General features: G+C 33.1%; 1 pseudogene; it reads left to right on the plus strand.

The window, feature by feature from the left end:
- The first annotated feature begins 20279 nt into the window (after nt 1-20279).
- LOC111719322 lies at nt 20280-20381 on the plus strand (annotated as a pseudogene).
- The last annotated feature ends 201 nt before the right edge of the window (nt 20382-20582 follow it).

The raw sequence follows: 20582 nt of genomic DNA on the forward strand, positions 1-20582 counted from the left end.
TAAATATCAATTAAAGCATATATTATTGCTTGACCTTATAAACAGTGCAACATAGCACCTTAGTGATTCAAAGGTTGAAACTGTCTTCTTTCAAACAATTCTTTTCTTATCATCCTCCCGCCAAATCATCATCTTGATTGTTGATGTTATTGTCCTTTGACTTGTCAGTATCCTTCTGTGAATTATTTCTGTTTAATTATCTAAATGAATCATAAGCTCAGCTTGTACTCATTTTCCTATCATACATTTGCCAAATTTGTACATGGGCTGGGTGAAAAAGAACCACCTTAAATATTTTAAGAATTTGTTCTAGGATGTTTGGGTTATTGCTTTGTGGAAAGCTGAAATATTCTTCATCATGTGTTGATATGTCACAAAATCACCATTTTTCCAAGTTTTAATTTTTTTAAAAAAGAATTTAGTCTATGGAAATTAAGTATTATAGTTTCAAGTAGAACATATGACATAATATGCTATTACATTATAATTATATACCATAATATTATGTATATATAGATGTGTGTACACATATATAATGAGAAAGAAAGCTTTTTTCAGTAACTGCATGATAGATCAATAATATTGCATCTTGTAATATGTCTTTAATAACATTTCAAATTCTGAATAATATTCTCATAAATTAAGTAAGATAATGATGTGGGAGGTAAACGTGATTTTGAAAGGTGGTAGAAACATTTCTAATCATTACTCTTTCCTCTCCTGGGTGGGTTCTACAATCATCTACCATTACTTTTCCAACTTCAGGTAAACCTTTGAGTCTAAAATAATTGTTTATTGATTGTATAAATAGACCAAGTTAATAAATAGATGGTATAAATAGATTTAGAAAAATAGTGCAATGCATGAATAAATTTGCAATTTATAAGCAGTAGGTGACATCTTCAAAATGTTTAGGATTACATTTTCAAGAGATGAAAATTTTCAAGAATGGGAAATTGCAAGAATGAAATACACAAGGACTATCAATTTATTCTTATTCAATTTGGATTCAGGAAGATTTGATTCCTTGGCATGTTCCAGAGTACATATTGTTGATAGTATAAATATATTCAGAAGATAGATTGGGCTCAGAAATGCTTTTCATGACTCATTCACAAATCCTCAATTGTGTCATAATTTAGTGTCTCCTGTTTGAAATGTCAAACCATCTCTTGAATCTACACATAGCTCAGTTATATTCATCTGCTGCTGACTTTGACAATTTGATATAAGTGGATGATATTATATGCTTCCTTTGAAAAACACATTGAATTGCTTCTTCATGCCATGGAATCTTTATCCATTAATAACAAAATGCCATGTGGACATTAAAGGACAAGCTTCTTAATAATGTAAAGTAAAGTTAGACATTAAAGATTTTAAATTTAAATTTATGGGTTACACTGAATCAATAGATGAAGGCAACTCACAAATGCTTTAATTTCCTCTAGACAAGACATGTTAAGCACAGAGCTATCATGAGGAAAAGTGCATTTCAATAGACTTGGTGGCAGTCTAAAATCAAAATTGAATGAAAAGAATTTATTTAATACCAACATAATATGACTCTTAGCATATACTTTCTGAACTATAAAAAGGGATCATTAACAGATTTGGGAATTATCCTTACAAAAACCCAAACCCATATAGTATTAATAAAACACAGAGTTAATTAATCATTCTATGGAAACTGTGTAAAGATCAACATATTTCCTTTTCAAAAAGTTTTGATTGACATTCTCAAAGAACATAATAAAGAGGGTTAAAATTTATGGAAATACTTTTTGGAATAAGGAGACATAACTTCACTGCTGTCATTAACACTGACAATAAATATTTTGGACTTGTTGAATGTAACAAATTTATTTTACTATGGATATGAAACAGTAAAGATCCGAGAGAGGAGTCAAAAGGTCTTCCATAGGCAAAATCCAAAAGAATCAAGTTATAATGTGTTGACAAAGAAACTTGGAATAACAGGCTGAAACATGCATTTTAAATACAGAAATGGAAAAGTTAATGATTACAATTCAGAATCTTAATATTGCAATCAGGAAACACAAAGAAATTATCTCTTAGGAGTCTGGGCATACTAATCAATGTAGATTAGTGGAAAACAGTAAAAATCATGTAACATCACTTCAGACTGCATAAATTTTACATCTGTCAAATTCTTATGAAATCATGATCTGGTAGCATATAACAGAAGTTCACTATCATTTACAAACTAGCAGATAGCAACTCCCCATAGAAATTATAGACCTGAAAATATCCTCAAGCATTCCACAAATAAAATCTATTAGAACTAGATCATTATTATAGAGAGATAGATGACCATGTGTAACAAACAATCTAAGACTATTTATATTACATATCACTATACCAAGTATTGAAAAAGTCCAACCTATATGGAATGAATCAAAGTGTAGAGATTCAGCAGAAACCAGCAATATTATATGCATATAGGATAGGTATTTACCATCTCTATCATCCAGTTTTCTTTTAGAGGCATTTAGGTGCTGATAAAGATAGAGTGCTGAGTCTAGAATCAAGAAGACTCAATTCAGATCTAATCTCAGATTTACTAGCTGTGTAACCCTGGGCAAGTCATTTAACCTGTCTGTCTCAGTTTCCTCGATTGTAAAATGGGGATCGATAGTACCTCCCTCATAAAGGTTTCAGGAGAGTCAAATGAAATAATATGTATAAAGTGTTAGCATTTATGTCTGATGGCTGCCAGATGTATATATCTAATCATTACCTTTCTTGTTGATTTCAATTTTATATCACTATCTGCCTATTGAATCATTTCAACTCAGTGATCTCTAGATACCTAATACTCAATAAGTTCCCAAAAGAACTCATTATCTTTTCGCACTAGACCCAACTTTAAGCTTTAAACTTCTCTCCATTTCTTCAGAACACCATCCATCCACCTAATCACTCTTGTGACCATGGTGTCATCTTTGATTCCTTGCCCTCCCTCATCCCTCTTGACTAAGTTTTTTTTTTTTTTAATTTTTCTTTCAAATCCACTACTCTGCTTGGTTTGATTCCAAGAATATCACCTTTTTCTCAAAGTAAGCTCACTACTATAAATCTCACCTTCATGGAGATGGCTTCAGCTTTAGTACTCAACCTCTTTTCAGTACATTCAATTGCATCCCCACTCTATTTGGAGAACCCGAGGGTAAAGCAAAAAACTGTCCCCAAGGCCTCTATAGAATGCTCAGAATTTCATCCTATTCTTGATTTTCCACCTGCTGCTCTGCTTGTTTTGATTCTAGTACTTGTAACTATACTCTTCCCCCCTATTATGTATTGTTTTCTTCCAACAAAACTGTAAACTTTTTTAAGACAGAGGTTGTCTTTTTCTTATTTATGTTCTCCAATTTTTCCACAGTGTCTAGCACATAGGTTTTTAATAAATATTTGTTGACTAGTTAATGGCAATACTTTTTACATTTCTCTCATCTCTTAAGAATACCAGTGTAAGGAATGTATGCTAAGAACAGATTATTAAAACACAGAGGAACTTAAGTCTGCTGAATATTAATACTTGTCCTCACTTCAGTTCATCTCCAACTGATTTTCTAGTGTAATGAAAGTTTCATTATACAAAAAAATAGTGTAGAGAAAGTTCCAGTTCATTTTCATGCATGGTTCATAGTAACACCTTTAGTTTGTAAACATATGAGGTTTTTATGAAAATCAAATATTCCTCTATTTTTTCTTTAAATTTTTTACACAAGCACTTTAATGGTAGATGCAACTTAATTTTTCAGTTTCTATTTTTTTAAAATGGGCAACACATTTACTAATGTTAATATGAAGGTAGTAAATATCTTACTGATATTTTATATTTACAGACAATCCATGAACAACCCCTTCTTATGATATTAGTTTTATTTCTTTAAATATTGCTACATAGGGAGGAAGAAAAGAGAAACTAAGAAAACTTTTTTCTCTCAAGAAAATTTCAAGCAACCACTTTATTTTTTAAATTTTTTTTATTATAATAACTTTTTATTGACAGAACCCATGCCAGGGTAATTTTTTTACAACATTATCCCTTGCACTCACTTCTGTTCCAAATTTTCCCTCCCATCCTCCACCCCCTCCCCTAGATAGCAAGCAGTTCTATATACGTTGAATATATCATAGTATATCCTAGATACAATGTATACGTGTAGAAACAAACAGTTTTCTTGTTGCACAGGGAGAATTGGATTCAGAAGGTAAAAATAACCCGGGAAGAAAAACAAAAATGCAAACAGTTTACATTCATTTCCCAGTGTTTTTTCTTTGGGTGTAGCTGCTTCTGTCCATCATTGATCAACTGAAACTGAATTAGGTTTCTTTGTCAAAAAAAATCCACTTCCATCAGAATACATCTTCATACAGTATTGTTGTTGGCATATATAATGACCTCTTGGTTCTGCTCATTTCACTTAGCATCAGTTCATGTGAGTCTCTCCAAGCCTCTCTGTATTCATCCTGCTGGTCATTTCTTACAGAACAATAATATTCCATAACATTCATATACCACAATTTACCCAATCATTCTCCAATTGATGGGCATCCATTCATTTTCCAGCTTCTAGCCGCTACAAACAGGGCTGCCACAAACATTTTGGCACATACTGGTCCCTTTCCCCTTTTTAGTATCTCCTTGGGGTATAAGCCCAGTAGTAGCACTGCTGGGTCAAAGGGTATGCACAGTTTGATAATTTTTTGGGCATAATTCCAGATTGCTCTCCAGAATGGTTGGATTCCTTCACAACTCCACCAACAATGTATCAGTGTCCCAGTTTTCCCACATCCCCTCCAACAATCATCATTATTTTTTCCTGTCATCTTAGCCAATCTGAAAGGTGTGTAGTGGTATCTCAGAGTTGTCTTAATTTGCATTTCTCTGATTAATAATGATTTGGAACACTTTCATATGAGTGGTAATAATTTCAATTTCATCATCTGAAAATTGTCTGTTCATATCCTTTGACCATTTGTCAATTGGAGAATGGCTTGGTTTCTTATAAATTAGAGTCAGTTCTCTATATATTTTGGAAATGAGGCCTTTATCAGAACCTTTAACTGTGAAGATGTATTCCCAGTTTGTTGCTTCCCTTCTAATCTTGTTTGCATTAGTTTTGTTTGTACAGAAGCTTTTTAATTTGATGTAATCAAAATTTTCTATTTTGTGATCAATAATGGTCTCTAGTTCATCTTAGGTCACAGATTTCTTCCTCCTCCACAAGTCTGAGAGATAAACTATCCTATATTCCTCCAATTTATTTATGATTTCGTTCTTTATGTCTACATCATGGACCCATTTTGATCTTATCTTGGTATATGGTGTTAAGTGTGGGTCCATGCCTAACTTTTGCCATACTAATTTCCAGTTATCCCAGCAGTTTTTGTCAAATAATGAATTCTTATCCCAAAAGTTAGGATCTTTGGGTTTGTCAAACACTAGATTGCTATAGTTGACTATTCTGTCTTGTGAACCTAACCTGTTCCACTGATCCACTAATCTATTTCTTAGCCAATACCAAATGGTTTTGGTGACTGCTGTCAAGCAACCACTTTAGATAACATTTGATTTTTGCTATAGAATTTGCAAAATAATGAATTCTTTTGCAATGAATTTTTTTCCAATTTATAATAAATCAAGATTTTAGGGAAAAAAGGTAAACCTATTATTACAAATTTCTTGGTAGGTTTCTGAGTACCAACATTTTGTACTTTTTAGGAAAAACCATTTTGTTTTTTAGAAATTTGTGTCAAATTATCCTAATTTCAAAAGGTTCAAGAGAAAATATACCATGTTTTTATAATAGATTCATACCTGTAATTAGGAGGGACCCTGTCTCCATTTGCTTTTTGTATAATAAAATTTTAAAATGTTGAAGATCACAAGGTTATAAGAATAAAATGCTTTTATAGATAGAAAAAAAACCATTTAGTCTTCCTAGTGCTTTGCACTAAAATATACTGTGAAAGGAAACTAGAAAGACTGTAACTGTTGCTGGAAATGCTCTATATTGAATGTACATTCTTTTGTTTGGACAAATGTATTGTATGTGATGAAATAAACCAGACGCGAAGTCACTTCAGCTAAATGTGCTTCAACAAAGGTGTATTGGTTGAACCATATTAAAAAAAAAAAAAAAAGAAGAAGAAGAAGAAGAAGAAGAATACCAGTGTAAGAGCAGCTGGGTGGTGGTGGCACAGTGGATAAAGCACCAGCCCTGAAGTAAAAAGGAACTGGGTTCAAATCTGGCCTCAGACACCTACCACTTCCTATCTCTGTGACCCTAGACAAATCACTTAACCCAATTGCCTCAGGGATTAAAAAAACAAAAGAATACCATTGTAGTTAAGAGTTAAGACGCTTAACTTTAAAGTATGATCCTATGACTTTGACAATTTGATATAAGTGGATGATATTATATGCTTCCTTTGAAAAACACATTGAATTGCTTCTTCATGCCATGGAATCTTTATCCATTAATAACAAAATGCCATGTGGACATCAAAGGACAAGCTTCTTTTTTGTTTAATTTTTTGTATAATAAAATCTAAAAATGTTGAAGATCACAAGGTTATAAGAATAAAATGCCTCTATAGATAGAAAAAAACATTTAGCCTTCCTAGTGCTTTGCACTAAAATATACTGTGAAAGGAAACTAGAAAGACTATAACTGTTGCTGGAAATGTTCTATATTGAATGTACATTCTTTTGTTTGGACAAATTCAATAGGCAGTTCTATTTTGCAGTACAAGAATTGTAGTTAAGTTGCAAAACAGTTACCACCCCTCCCCTCTCTTTATAACTCTCTCTTTTCAATTACTGCAAACTTTCTGAAAAATTCAGCTTGGTTCCTTTAATTTTCTACATCATCTACATGAAAGAGGACAGAGCAAACAGAGCAGAAGCTGTTTTTGCTGCTCTCTTATAGGCAAGTAGACTTAAATGCTGTTGGATTATGAGACAAATGAATTTTAAAGTTATTGAGGCTTGCTGTGTAAACTTTTTTTCTGCCATAGTTCAGACCAGGAGACATAAAGCCTGAACAAGTAGTGATTTTAGCCCTGGGAACTGGGAGTTAGGGGTATTAGACCTGGGAGTAAAAAAAAGTTTGAGAAATAGCGAGATGGAACTTCTTTGTTTTGTTCTTCCTTTTCCCCCTATAGTTAAAATTGGTTTATCAACTTGCGCAGTTGATATTAACCAGCACTTGCGCAGAATAAATTTATGTTCTTAATGATAACCATGTGGTACTGCAATAACTAGAATGTCTTCTGAATCATCAAAGATTAATTAAGTCATGTTTTGTACGGCTATGAGACTCAGATGTGATAACTTATGGAAAGCATTTTGAAGACCTTAAATGTTATAACAAATGTCAATTTGTTATTCATTTTTTGTATTGCTTTGAAAATCAGTAGTCTAGCTATAGCATCTGTTGTCTAAATGACCCTGGATATGTTACTTAACCTTATAAGTTTTATCATCTTTTAAATGGAATATTTATACCTATAATATTTACCTAATAGTCTTTTAGTGAGGAATAAGTGGAATAAAGAATATAAAGTGTGTGGTCAAACTTAAAATGCTTTACAAATGTCATGTGTGATAATGATGTGTGATTTATGGAGTAATTCTCTATTAACCATGATATTCATTAGAATACTTTCTTCTTGGATTATCCATTTAGCCTTAAATCAACAAACATTTATTATGTACCTGCCATATGCTGGTACTTCTGCTAGGCTAAAAAAAAAGAAGGAGCAGTTATCATGCAAAGAATTGGAAAATTTTGCTTTATGCAAAAATTAATCCATTGACTCATTCACAATAGCTACTTGGTCACATGTTTAGATTTTAAACTTCTATCTTCTGTGTGTTTCTCATATCTGAAAGTTTAACAAAGTTATAAATTAGAGTTATTCTCTTTTTCTCCAGAAATCCTGATCCTCTGTTTGATTTTTACTATTTATTTTATTAATAGTATCATATTTGACACTTCAGTGCACCATCTTTGGGCCTTTCTTGTTACTGATTTCTGATATATCCAAGTCTTTTTATTCCTAGCCACATAGTGTTTTTTGCATCCATGTCTTTCTTTCTATTACCATTTCTGCCACTTTGGCAAAGTTCTCAATATATCTTCATAGATTATCAAAATAACCTTTCCAATCAATCTCCTGAATTCAGATTCTCCCGTCTTTGTAGACAGCATTGTGTTAATTATAACAAACTGCAGAATATTACACAATTCTCTCAATGAGACTATGTGGACAAAGTGACTGTGGAGTGATCCATGAAGAAATAAAATTAATAAAAGAATGAATTGTCTGTGTATCTAAAGTTTGGATGCATTCTTCCTCAATTTAGGCTAGAATTTTGGAGTTTGTAAATTGGTTTCACTTCCTATCCTCCAAAAAATGCTGCATATATCCTCAGAGCTACTTTACTAATCTCAATTTTCATTAGCAGAGTGAGTTCCCAGGGGACACCAACTACATTTTTTCTCAGTGTTCTAGAATAACTTGGAGGTGAGGGATTAGTGCTAATATACTCTATGCTCATGAGTCCCCACCAGTATGCTCCCTCCATGAGTAACATTTGATACAAATTAGTTAAATATTATTTTTTAGAAAAATATATTGACCAAGTTAGTACGGTAAGAACAATTGATACAAAATATCTCCTTTAAAATCTTTGACAAATTTACCCACCAGATAGAGAATCCAAAAGAAAGCTGACTTTCAGTTCTGAGAACATAAATTTAAAGAGCATAAATTTATCAAAGCTACTAGTTGCTACCAGTTCTTTTCTCACTTTCATGGGGTACTGATAAATTCCTTTTAGGTGTTGTGCTGTTTTCTTCTGGGATCTTTGTAAAGTCCTGAAGCTGCTTTTCTTCAAAAACTTTATTTTTTCCTTATTTCCCAGTACAAACATTGCCACTAGTCACTGATATTTTGGGGATACTGCTAGAACATTGATGAGAAATGTAAATTCTATGTCTCCAAAGTTCACAAGATTGTCCTATGATCAAGTTGGAAGAAGGTGACTTAAGTGACTCCTATTTCACGACCAAGGAATTATTCCCTTCTCTTTCCCAGTGATTGCTCACAGAGGCTTGACTGGAACTGCTCTCCATGACAGCAGATAACTGAATCCTAGGTTTTAACTGTATTATTATTCTATATATGATCCACATGCTATGGCAGGGCACATATAAGTTTAGTTCTTTATGTTGATGAATTGATTTATTCAATAGAGCTTTCTAGGCCTTGTTCAAACATTATTCATACATCTGATTAAAGGAGGGGAGGCAGAAATTGGTTGATTGGTTCAGTAATCTTCACCCTTTCAGATGAAAGGAATATCCTACAATTTTTACTAAATGGGTGGGATTATGAGATTGAACTGTGCCTGAGAGATATGGAGAAAGAAGGAGCTAGGGAACTGAGGCTTCCCAGTTTGAGTGGTAACTCAATTGTGGTAACTAGGATTATGGAATCAGAACGCATCTTCTACTTTGAAGAAAGCAAATATATATATATATATATATATATATATATATATATCATGCTCATTATTTTTGAGTTACTTTCCCCTCTCTTGAGAAGCTGAAGATTTTTCCTCTAATTTTGACCTCATTCCTCATAACTGACTATTATCAATTATCTACTTCTGTTATGTTCTTTTAGATCTATTGTTTCTCTTTACATATAATATCTTTGGTTTACCATGAACTCTTTGTACTATATATTTTTTGATGTTATTCTTTGTTTCTTGAAGAGGACTATGACATCAGAAAGGTGATGCCATGACATGCAAGTGAATTTTATTTAAGTGAGGGAGGGAAGGTTGTGCAAGATCTTCTGCCTTATTTTTCCCTCCAGAGTGATTTGTGTTCAGTGGCTAGATATAGATTAGAATAACTAGAGATAGCCCTGGATGCAATGGAAGATTTTGGCCTTTTAAAGGTAAAGTCTCAGTTCTCAAATTTCAGTTCAACTGAGGCCACAGCTATTCAGTGATTCAGTAGCAATGAAGGCAAAGTCAGCTAGTAAAAAAAAAAAAAAAAAAAAAATCTAAGTAAGTAAATTAATCTGTCTGGGAGGAGAAGACCCTCAGGGTTTCTGGCCAAAGAAATGCTATTTACATTCAATATGAGTCAATCAGGTTCCAAACAATGACCAAATGGATTTTGGCCTGGGACCTTATTGGTAGCCAATCAGTTAGAATCAGAGTGGTTTTGGTTTAAGGTATGATCCTTAAGAAAGAAATATAGCTAGTAAACCCCAAGACAGCTTGGGAGGGGGTTCAGAGATCTAAAAGAAAAAAGCAACTTTTAGGAGTATCTCTATGTAAGGGTATGATACCTTATGTGGATAGAGGGAGGGGAGAGAAGAAGGGAGAAGGAAAGAAGGAAGAAAAAAGAGAAGGAAGGAAAAAAGTAGAAAAAGGAAGAAAAGTTAGGTTCTAGCAGTGGAATAGGTTAGGTTCACAAGAGATCTTTGGGGTATAAGCCCAGTAGTAGCACTGCTAGATCAAAGGGTATGTAAAGTTTGATAACTTTTTGGGCATAATTCCAGATTGCTCTCCAGAATGCTTGGATCCGTTCACAACTCCACCAACAGTGTCCCAGTTTTCCCACATCCCCTCCAACATACATCATTATTTTTTCCTGTCATCTTAGCCAATCTGAAAGGTGTGTAGTGGCATCTCAGAGTTGTCTTAATTTGCATTTCTCTGATCAATAATGATTTGGAACACTCTTTCATATGAGTGGAAATAGTTTCAATTTCATCATCTGAAAATTGTCTGTTCATATCCTTTGACCATTTATCAATTGGAGAATGACTTGATTTCTTATAAATTAGAGTCAATTCTCTATATATTTTGGAAATGAGTCCTTTATCAGAACCTTTAACTGTGAAAATGTTTTCCCAGTTTGTTGCTTCCCTTCTAATCTTGTTTGCATTAGTTTTGTTTGTACAAAGGCTTTTTAATTTGATGTAATCAAAATTTTCTATTTTGTGATCAATAATGGTCTCTAGTTCATCTTTGGTCACAAATTTCTTCCTCCTCCACAACTCTGAGAGATAAACTATCTTATGTTCCTCTAATCTATTTATAATCTCATTCTTTATGCCTAAATCATGGACCCATTTTGATCTTATCTTGGTATACAGTGTTAAGTGTGGGTCCATGCCTAATTTCTGTCATACAAATTTCCAGTTATCCCAGCACTTTTTGTCAAATAATGAATTCTTATCGCCAAAGTTCAGATCTTTGGGTTTGTCAAAGACTAGATTGCTATAGTTGACTATTTTGTCTTGTGAACCTAACCTATTCCACTGATCAACTAATCCAGGGGTCCTCAAACTATGGCCCATGGGCCAGATGTGGTAGCTGATTATGTTTACCCCCCTCACCCAGGGCTATGAAGTTTCTTTATTTAAAGGCCCACAAAATAAACTTTTTGTTTTTACTATAGTCCAGCCCTCCAACAGTCTGAGGGACAGTGAACTGGCTCCCTATTTAAAAAGTTTGAGGATCCCTGAACTAATCTTATTTCTTAGCCAATACCAAATGGTTTTGGTGACTGCTGCTTTATAATATAGTTTTAGATCAGGTATAGCTAGGCCACCTTCATTTGATTTTTTTTCATTAATTCCCTTGAGATTCTCGACCTTTTGTTCCTCCATATGAATTTTGTTGTTATTTTTTCTAGATCATTAAAATATTTTCTTGAAAGTCTGATTGGTATAGCACTAAACAAATAAATTAGTTTAGGGTGTATTGTTATCTTTATTAAATTCACTCGGCCTATCCAAGAGCACTTTTTACCTTCTGAATCCAATTCTTCTTGTGCAACAAGAGACTGTTCGGTTCTGCACACATATATTGTATCTAGGGTATACTGTGACCAATTTAACATGTATAGGTTTTGCTTGCCACCTGGGGGGAGGAGAGGAGAGAGGGGAAAATTTGGAACAGAAGTGAGTGCAAGGGATAATGTTGTAAAAAATTACCCAGGTGACAATGATGCATTGTTGGTGGAGTTGTGAACAAATCCAACCATTTTGGAGAGTAGTTTGGAACTATGCTCAAAAAATTATCAAACTGTGCATACCCTTTGATCCAGCAGTGTTACTACTGGGATTATATCCCAAAGAGATTATAAAGAAGGGAAAGAGATCTGTATGTGCACGAATGTTTGTGGCAGCCCTCTTTGTAGTGGCTAGAAACTGGAAACTGAATGGATGCCCATCACTTGGAGAATGGCTAAATAAATTGTGGTATATGAATATTATGGAATATTATTGTTCTGTAAGAAATGACCAACAGGATGATTTCAGAAAGGCCTGGAGAGACTTACATGAACTGATGCTGAGTGAAATGAGCAGGACCAGGAGATCATTATATACTTCAACAACAATACTATATGATGACCAGTTCTGATGGACCTGGCCCATCCTCAGCAACGAGATCAACCAAATCATTTCTAATGGAGCAGTAATGAACTGAACTAGCTATACCCAGAAAAAGAACTCTGGGAGATGACTAAAAACCATTACATTGAATTCCCAATCCCTATATTTATGCACACCTGCATTTTTGATTTCCTTCACAAGCTAATTGTACAATATTTCAGAGTCTGATTCTTTTTGTACAGCAAAATAATGGTTTGGTCATGTATACTTATTGTGTATCTAATTTATATTTTAATATATTTAACATCTACTGGTCATCCTGCCATCTGGGGGAGGAGATGGGGGGGGTAAGAGGTGAAAAATTGGAACAAGAGGTTTGGCAATTGTTAATGCTGTAAAGTTACCCATTACATAACCTGTAAATAAAAGGCTATTAAATAAATTAGTTAATTAAAAAAAATTACCCAGGCATGGGTTCTGTCAATAAAAAGTTATAATTATTAAAAAAAACATACCCTGCTATTTAATTCTAAGCATTATATAGCTTTAAGAAACAATAATATGTCTCCAGCGTCTAGAGCCTGCTTCCTTGTAAAGCACTGTGGGTGACTATATAAAGAACAGAATAAATTATGCAGTGGCTTAAACTTCCAATGTACTGGTTTTGGTTACAGTCTTATTATCCATTATTAATGGATAATTATACAGTATTAATGCTCATTTTTAAAGATCCTGACCTCTTTCTCATTTCACATGGAGAATTGTATAAAATATATTGACTCAAAAAGCCAAGGAAGAATATATGTCCTTCGTAAATTGGTGATAAATAACTGGAGTATGGATTTATATTTAAATTTAAACACAAATTTAAATTTGTGTTAAACTAGAAAAAGCTGTTTTTTTATAAAGAAGTTGTAGCTATGCCACTTTTCTCTTTCTCCCAGGAATAATCCTAACTCCATTAATGCACAATGAGAAGCAGTTTGGGTAAATCTAGTAACATAAATATATTATTAGCCAGGTTTGTTAAATCGACATTATTTACTCAAGTAAATATGTAATTAGCCTGTTTTTAAAAAAACACAGATTATCTACCAAAGAGACCACAACATTGCCTATGGAGTTATTAAAGCCTATTGGGTAAAACTGTAATTAGGCTGTTAATTAAAATAAAATCATATCATTTATTAAAAGGTGCTCTGCTGACCTGATAAGCATTTTCTTTGCGCTTTTAAGGCATTTTAATAATTTATTACTATAAGCCCCTTGGTTACTGCTTGCCCTTCATTTACTCATTTTTGATTTGGTTCTATTTAGCTCTATAATGATCACCTTAGATGTTTATTTCCTTGCCTTTTCTCTGAGTGAAAATTAAAGTTTCTAACGCTACAATCTTTACTTCTTGTATCTTTCACATAGGTTAAGATAACAGTACTGAACCATCATCTTTTTTTTCCTTGTTTATTTTTTTATTAAATTTTGTTTTATTTTCAAAACATATATAAGGATATTTTTTCAACACTGACTCTTGCAAAATCTTGTGTTCCAATTTTCTCCCTTTTCTCCAACCCTCCCCTAGATGGCAATTAATCCAATATATGTTAAACATGGTAAAAATATATATTAAATCCAATATAGACATACATATTTATGCAATTACCTTGCTGAACAAGAAAAATCAGATCAAAAAGAAAATAAAATAACAACAAAAAGAGTGAAATATCATTTTGTATCAAATTTATAAAACTACAAGTCATTCCCAAATTCATTAATAATCAAAGGATATGAACAGATAATTTTCAGATGATGCAATTAAAGCCATTAATAGTTATATGAAAACATGCTCTAAATCACTATTGATGAGATAAATGCAAAGTAAAACATCTCTGAAGTACCACTTCACACCTCTCAAATTGGCTAAGATGGTAGGAAAAGATAATGACAAATATTGGAGAAAATGTGGGAAAACTGGGACACTAATGATTGTTCGTAGAGTTGTGAAATGATCCAACCATTCTGGAGAGTAATCTGGAACTATGCTGAAAAGACTATAAAACTGTACCAGTAGTGCCCTTACTGGGTCTGTATCCCCAGGAATTCATAAAGGAAGGAAAAAGACCCATCTGTGCAAAATGTTTGTCATAGCGCTTTTTTTGGTAGCAAAGAATTGGAAAGGAGAGGATGCCCATTAATTCGGGAGGTGCTGAACAACCTGTTTGTACATTTAGATAATGGAATAGTTATTCTATTCAAAAATAATTAACAAGCTGATTATGGAAAGGCCTGGAAAGATTTACATGAACTGATGCTGAACAAAACAAGGAGAACCAGTAATACGTTTGTATACAATAACAGCAAGAATGGGTGATGATCAACTATGAAAGCCTTGGTTCTTCTCAGTGCTTCAGTGATCCAAAGCTCAATAGACTTTGGACAGAAAATACCATCTGCATTCAGAAACCTCCTCCACAAATCTAAGGGGACTGAATGTAAATCAAAGCTTGCTATTTTCTCTTCTTTTTTATGTTTATTATCTTTCCCATGGTTTTTCCCTTTTGCTCTGATTTTTTCTTTCCCAACATGATTCATAAAGCAATGTGTATTAAAAATAAACTTAACTACAAGAAAAAAGAAAGAAAGAAACTATCTTCCTTAATGCAGACCAATAACTATCTTGAAAATCAGGGTCCAAGAATTCTAAGAGATTTATTAATTTGCAGCAAAGTGGCTCAGTGGCTGGAGCACTGGGACTGGAGTCAGGCAGATCCCATATCAAATCTGGTCTCAGATACTTATTTGTATGACACTGGGCAAGTCATTTGACCTCTATCTGCTTCAGTGTTTGCATCTATAAAATGTGGATAGTGATATTACCTACTTCCCATGGTCCTTGTGAGGATCAAGTGAGATAATAGTTGTAAAGCACTTAGCCCAGTGCCTGGCACATAGGTGGTACTATTAAAATGCTAGATTATCTTATTATATCATATCATATCATATCATATTATATTGTATTATATTATATATTATTTCCACTTAGGCTAACTTTCCAGCCATTGTGCCTCTCTAAGATTTTAAATTACTACTAATAATTAATTTTTTTCAAACATTACTATTTTTCAATTTCTAACCACGTAATGTTAGTATTTTTTTTAAATTTAGAGTCATTTTATCTTTGTCATGAATTTTAAAAAAACCTTAGAAAATGCAAAATATTGTATATTCCCCAAAGATTTAAATACATTTAAATTTAAGCTTACGGTGTTTATCTAAAATTTTACTGCTCAAAGCAGTTTCTGTTTTACAGAAATTGTGTAGAATAATTTAAAGAAAAAGAAAACCTTTAAAAAATTAGATTTTCATAAAATATGTAAACATTAAGTTTGTATTTGTTTTTTAGCAGTACATACCTCATTCTTTTTTTTTTTTTAATAAAATGAGAACAATTGTAGCAGACCAAAAAAATCTCAAAGGCTGTTGAAGGTTATGTATCTGCTCTACATATGTATACACAAACTTTACTTTAGAATTGACTGTTTATCATGTCACAATTTAAAAAAAAAATCAAATGATCAAAATTTCCCAAGTGTTTAATTTGGGATTACTCAGATAATGAAGCACGGGGTTTGTGTTCTTTGATCATCATTCAAAATGAATGCTGACTCACTCATTACTTTAAAAATAAGATCCATGTGAACCTTGCCTGTGATTTTGAAAAGATAAGGATAGCAGGCACATTGGACTTTGTTCTCTGTTGGGATTTTAATGAGGACCAAAGCATAGTTTCTGGAACACTGAAAATTTTGATTTCAATAGGGTTCCAGCTAGGGCTAAGAGTAGAAAATGTCAGAAACCTCATGAATTTGGCAGCCCATTTGTAAATTAAAGGCTTTAAAAAGACCTCTAAAATCTTAATCATTGGCTATATAAAATGCCAATTACTCATTCAGCAAACAATTATAAGGCATAATTGCTAATAGAGGAAATCAATAGGCTCCCATAGATCTTTAATTGTCCATTAAAAATCTTTTATCTTCCACATAAGAATTAAAAAGGGAACTTTGGATTTAAAATAGTTTTGTATTGTTACTGAGGATCTGGACTTATAGAGAGCTAGAAAGAGGCTCAAACATCTTTAATGTCTTGAAGTGAAGATCACTGGAGAAATATTGTTTTAAAGGAATAGCACAGTTAGTGTTTTTGACCTTTCTCCAGGGACTTTCACATAGAATACTAATTAGTGATTTGATGGGTACTTTGTGTATGTTGATAGACAATGAGACCTAAGGAAATGGGCTGAGACCACCAACTCACTCTAGGCAGAGAAAACTGAACCACTCATCTAGAAGAAAGTGGTAATTACTTTTAACTCTTACCCAATTTAGATTGAATTAAAACCGCTATATTGGTTCAAATTGTTATTCTGTGTTGTTGTATGTATTGTTGTAAGATATGAAATTCTATAGCCTTCAAAGGCTTGAAACTGAGAATTGGCCAGAGGACAATGCAAAGAAAAAGTGATAAAAATATACATTATGAGAATGAGTGGGCTACAGCCCACCTCAAGCAAAGAATTACAAGTCATAAGCAGAATAAAGAATGCCATTAAAGAAAAACATGAGAGAAAATAAATATCATAGTGAGAACAAAGGATAATACGTGGACAGTTTGTGCCTCCCCTTGTTATTTTGACTTGAGATTCATTAAAAAAAATTGGGGGAAGGCTCTCAGAATACTGGGTGCTAAACTTGTGGTGAACTTATGAGAGGATATGGGTGAAACTCACATAGGATAGGCAGGCACGAAATGGTTGCAAAATGGGAGCAAAAATTTGTTGTTCTCTCCAGGTCTTTCTGAAATCATCTTGCTGATCATTTCTTATAGAACAATAATATTCCATGACATTCATATGCCATAATTTATTCAGCAACTCTCCAGCTCATGGGCATCCATTTAATTTCCAGTTCCTTGACAATACAAAAAGGACTACTACAAACATTTTTGCAAATGTGGGTCCTTTTCCCTTTTTTATGATCTCTTTGGGATATAAACCCAGTAAAGACACCACTGGATCAAAGGTAATGAACAGTTTGATAGCCCTTTCAGCATAATTCCATATTGGTTTCCAGAAGGCTTAGATCAGTTCATAACCCACCAACAATGTATTAGTGTCCCATTTTTCCCACATCCCCTCTAACACTATTCATTATCTTTTCCTGTTATCTTTGCCAAGCAGAGAGGTGTGAAGTGGTATCTCAGAGTTGAGACTGAACTTGAAGTTTTTCCAATCTATCTTGAGCTGAAGAGGGGTTTCATTCCATCAGATTCTGTTCAAAGGCTTGGTCTCATGTAGTTTTAGAAGGAAACTGGGAGAATTTGAGTAGCTTTTTGGCTTTACTCTGCCCTCTTGGCTTCACCCCTGGAAGTTGAAAACTGCTAAATATTTAATGCAGCATATTTTGTTATCAAATAGATAATGATGATAATAATAATGTACTACACATTCATATTAAAAACACTAAAGGGCAAGGGATAAAGGAAGCTTTCCTTAAAGTAGTAAGCAGTATCTATTTAAAACCTATATAGCAAGCATTATTTGTAATGGAGAGAAGGTGGATGCATTCTTAATAAGATCAGGGATAAAACAAGGATGCCCATTATCACCATTGTTATTCAACATTGTATGTTGGCTTTAGCAATAAGAAAAGAAAAAAGAAACTAAAGGAATTAGAAAAGGCAATAAGGAAATAAAGCTATCACTATTTGCAGATGATATGACATGCTCAGAGAATCCTGGAAAATCATCTAAAAACCTACTCAAGATAATTAACAGTTTTAGCAAAGTTTCAGGATATAAAATAAAATCACAGAAATAGCAGTATTTCTGCATTTTACTGATAAAGCCAGTAATGTATCTCTTTTAGTAAGAGATAGAAAGAGAATTACATTTAAAATAGCTTAAAACAAAATATTTGGATGTCTATCTGTCAAGACAAACCTAGGAATTATATGAACACAATGACAACTTATCACAAATAAAGTCAGATATAAATTGTTATGGGCCAAAACTCTGAAATAAGAGTTCTTACAAGGTGTTGTCAGCAGAATTGATGAAACAATGCTTATCTCGTTTAGGGTGGTGCTTAATAGTTCTCTAAGTTCAATATGATTGATTTAATCTTACAACAAATAATGTTTTCCTAGTGACATAATGATTGGTTTATACTTAGAATAGGCATATATGAGGCGGGGGTGGGGTGGGGGTGGGGGGGAACGACATCACAGAGACAGATTCATTCCATCTTCATCAGCCTCATGTAGCTGGCCTGACCTCCTGCATTTCCCCACTGAGACCAAGGCTGGTCTGAAAGGCTTTCAAGAAAGCTGCCCAGACCTAGGAAGGAAATAATAAAGAATTTGGACTTTAACACCTGGCTATTCTTATGGTGATTAAGCTACTGAAAAGAAGGCTGCTCCAAAGACCTCCAGGAGAACCAAACGGGAACATTACAATAAATAATTAGAAAAATATTAATTGCTCATGGGTGGCCTGAGTTAAAATAATAAAAATGTAATACCAAACTGGCAAAAATTATTTTATAGAACTAAAAAAAAAATAACAAAATTCATCTGGAAGAACAAAAGATCAAGAATATCAAAGGAATTAATGACAAAAAATACCAAGGATGGTCCCTTAGCAGTACCAGACCTAATTATAAAGAAGCAGTAATCAAAACCATATTGTATTCCTTAAAAAATAGTGTGTTGGATCAGTGGCATAGATTACACATAATATAATATAATAAAATAATCAGGGCCTATAGTAATCTGGCATTTGATAAACTCCCAAACTCTAGCTTCTGGGATAAGAACTCATTATTTGACAAAAATTGCTAGGAAAACTGGAAAATAGTTATGTCAGATATTCAGCATAGTTATATTTCATACCCCATACTAAAAGAATGTCAAAATGGATACATAATCTGGGCATAAAGGATGATACCATAAGCAAATTATGAGAGTAAGTGATCATTTACCTATCAAATCTTTGGAGAAGAGAGAAATTTATTACCAAAGAAGGAGAGAACATTATGAAATGCAAAATGGACAACTTTGATTATATTAAATTAAAACGTTTTTGTGCAAACAAAACCAATAGAAAGAATTGAGTCAAATTTATAAGAATACAAGTCATTCTCCAATTCACTGATGGTCAAAGAATATGAACAATTGTCAGATGAAGAAATTAGAGCCATCTCTACTCATATGAAAAAATCCTCGAAGTCACTATTGATTAGAAAAATTCAAATTAAAACAACTCTGAGGTACCAGTCCTCATTCCTCTCAGATTGGCTAAGATGACAGGAAAAGATAATAATAAATGTTGGAGGGGATGTGGGAAAACTGGAACACTAATACATTGTTGGTGGAGTTGTGAAATGATCCAATCATTTTGGAGAGCAATTTGGAACTATGCCAAAGGGTATAAAACTTCATATTCTTTGATCCAACAGTGCCACTACTGGGTCTGTATCTCAAGGAAATCATAAAGGAGGGAAATGGCTCCACATGTGCAAAAATTTTTGTAGCAGCTCTTTTTGTGGTAGCAGAGAATTAGAAAATGAGTAGCTTTCCATCAGTTGGGAAATAGCTGAACAAATTATGAAAGTAATGAAATATTATTCTATTAAAAAAAAAAAAGATGAACAAATTGACTTTAGAAAGACCTGAAAAGATTTACACGAACTGATACCTTAGCACAATAAAGTTATTAATTTTGTCATTTACTTTCAAAACATTCTATAAAATTTAATTTTGTGTTGTATAACAGGAGAGAAGGTTAGCACTTCCTTCCCTTGATAAGATGGAAGAGGTCCTAGCGGCCTTCACAACACATATAAAATTTAATCCTTATTTTTCCTTAAAACAAATTCTATAGAATGATACCCCAAAACTTACTAAGATATGTCAGATGGAAGTGAGTTTCTGTAATTACCCAAAATTTCAAGAGTTCTCCCTTCTCTCCTGCAATCTTAAAATGATTAATTTTCAAACACTTTAATCTTATTTTGATTATCTGACATTTTTGCTGAAATTACAATATATCCAAAGTTGAAATG

Source organism: Sarcophilus harrisii, chromosome 1 (genome assembly GCF_902635505.1).
Source record: "Sarcophilus harrisii chromosome 1, mSarHar1.11, whole genome shotgun sequence".
Taxonomy (NCBI): Eukaryota; Metazoa; Chordata; class Mammalia; order Dasyuromorphia; family Dasyuridae; genus Sarcophilus; species Sarcophilus harrisii.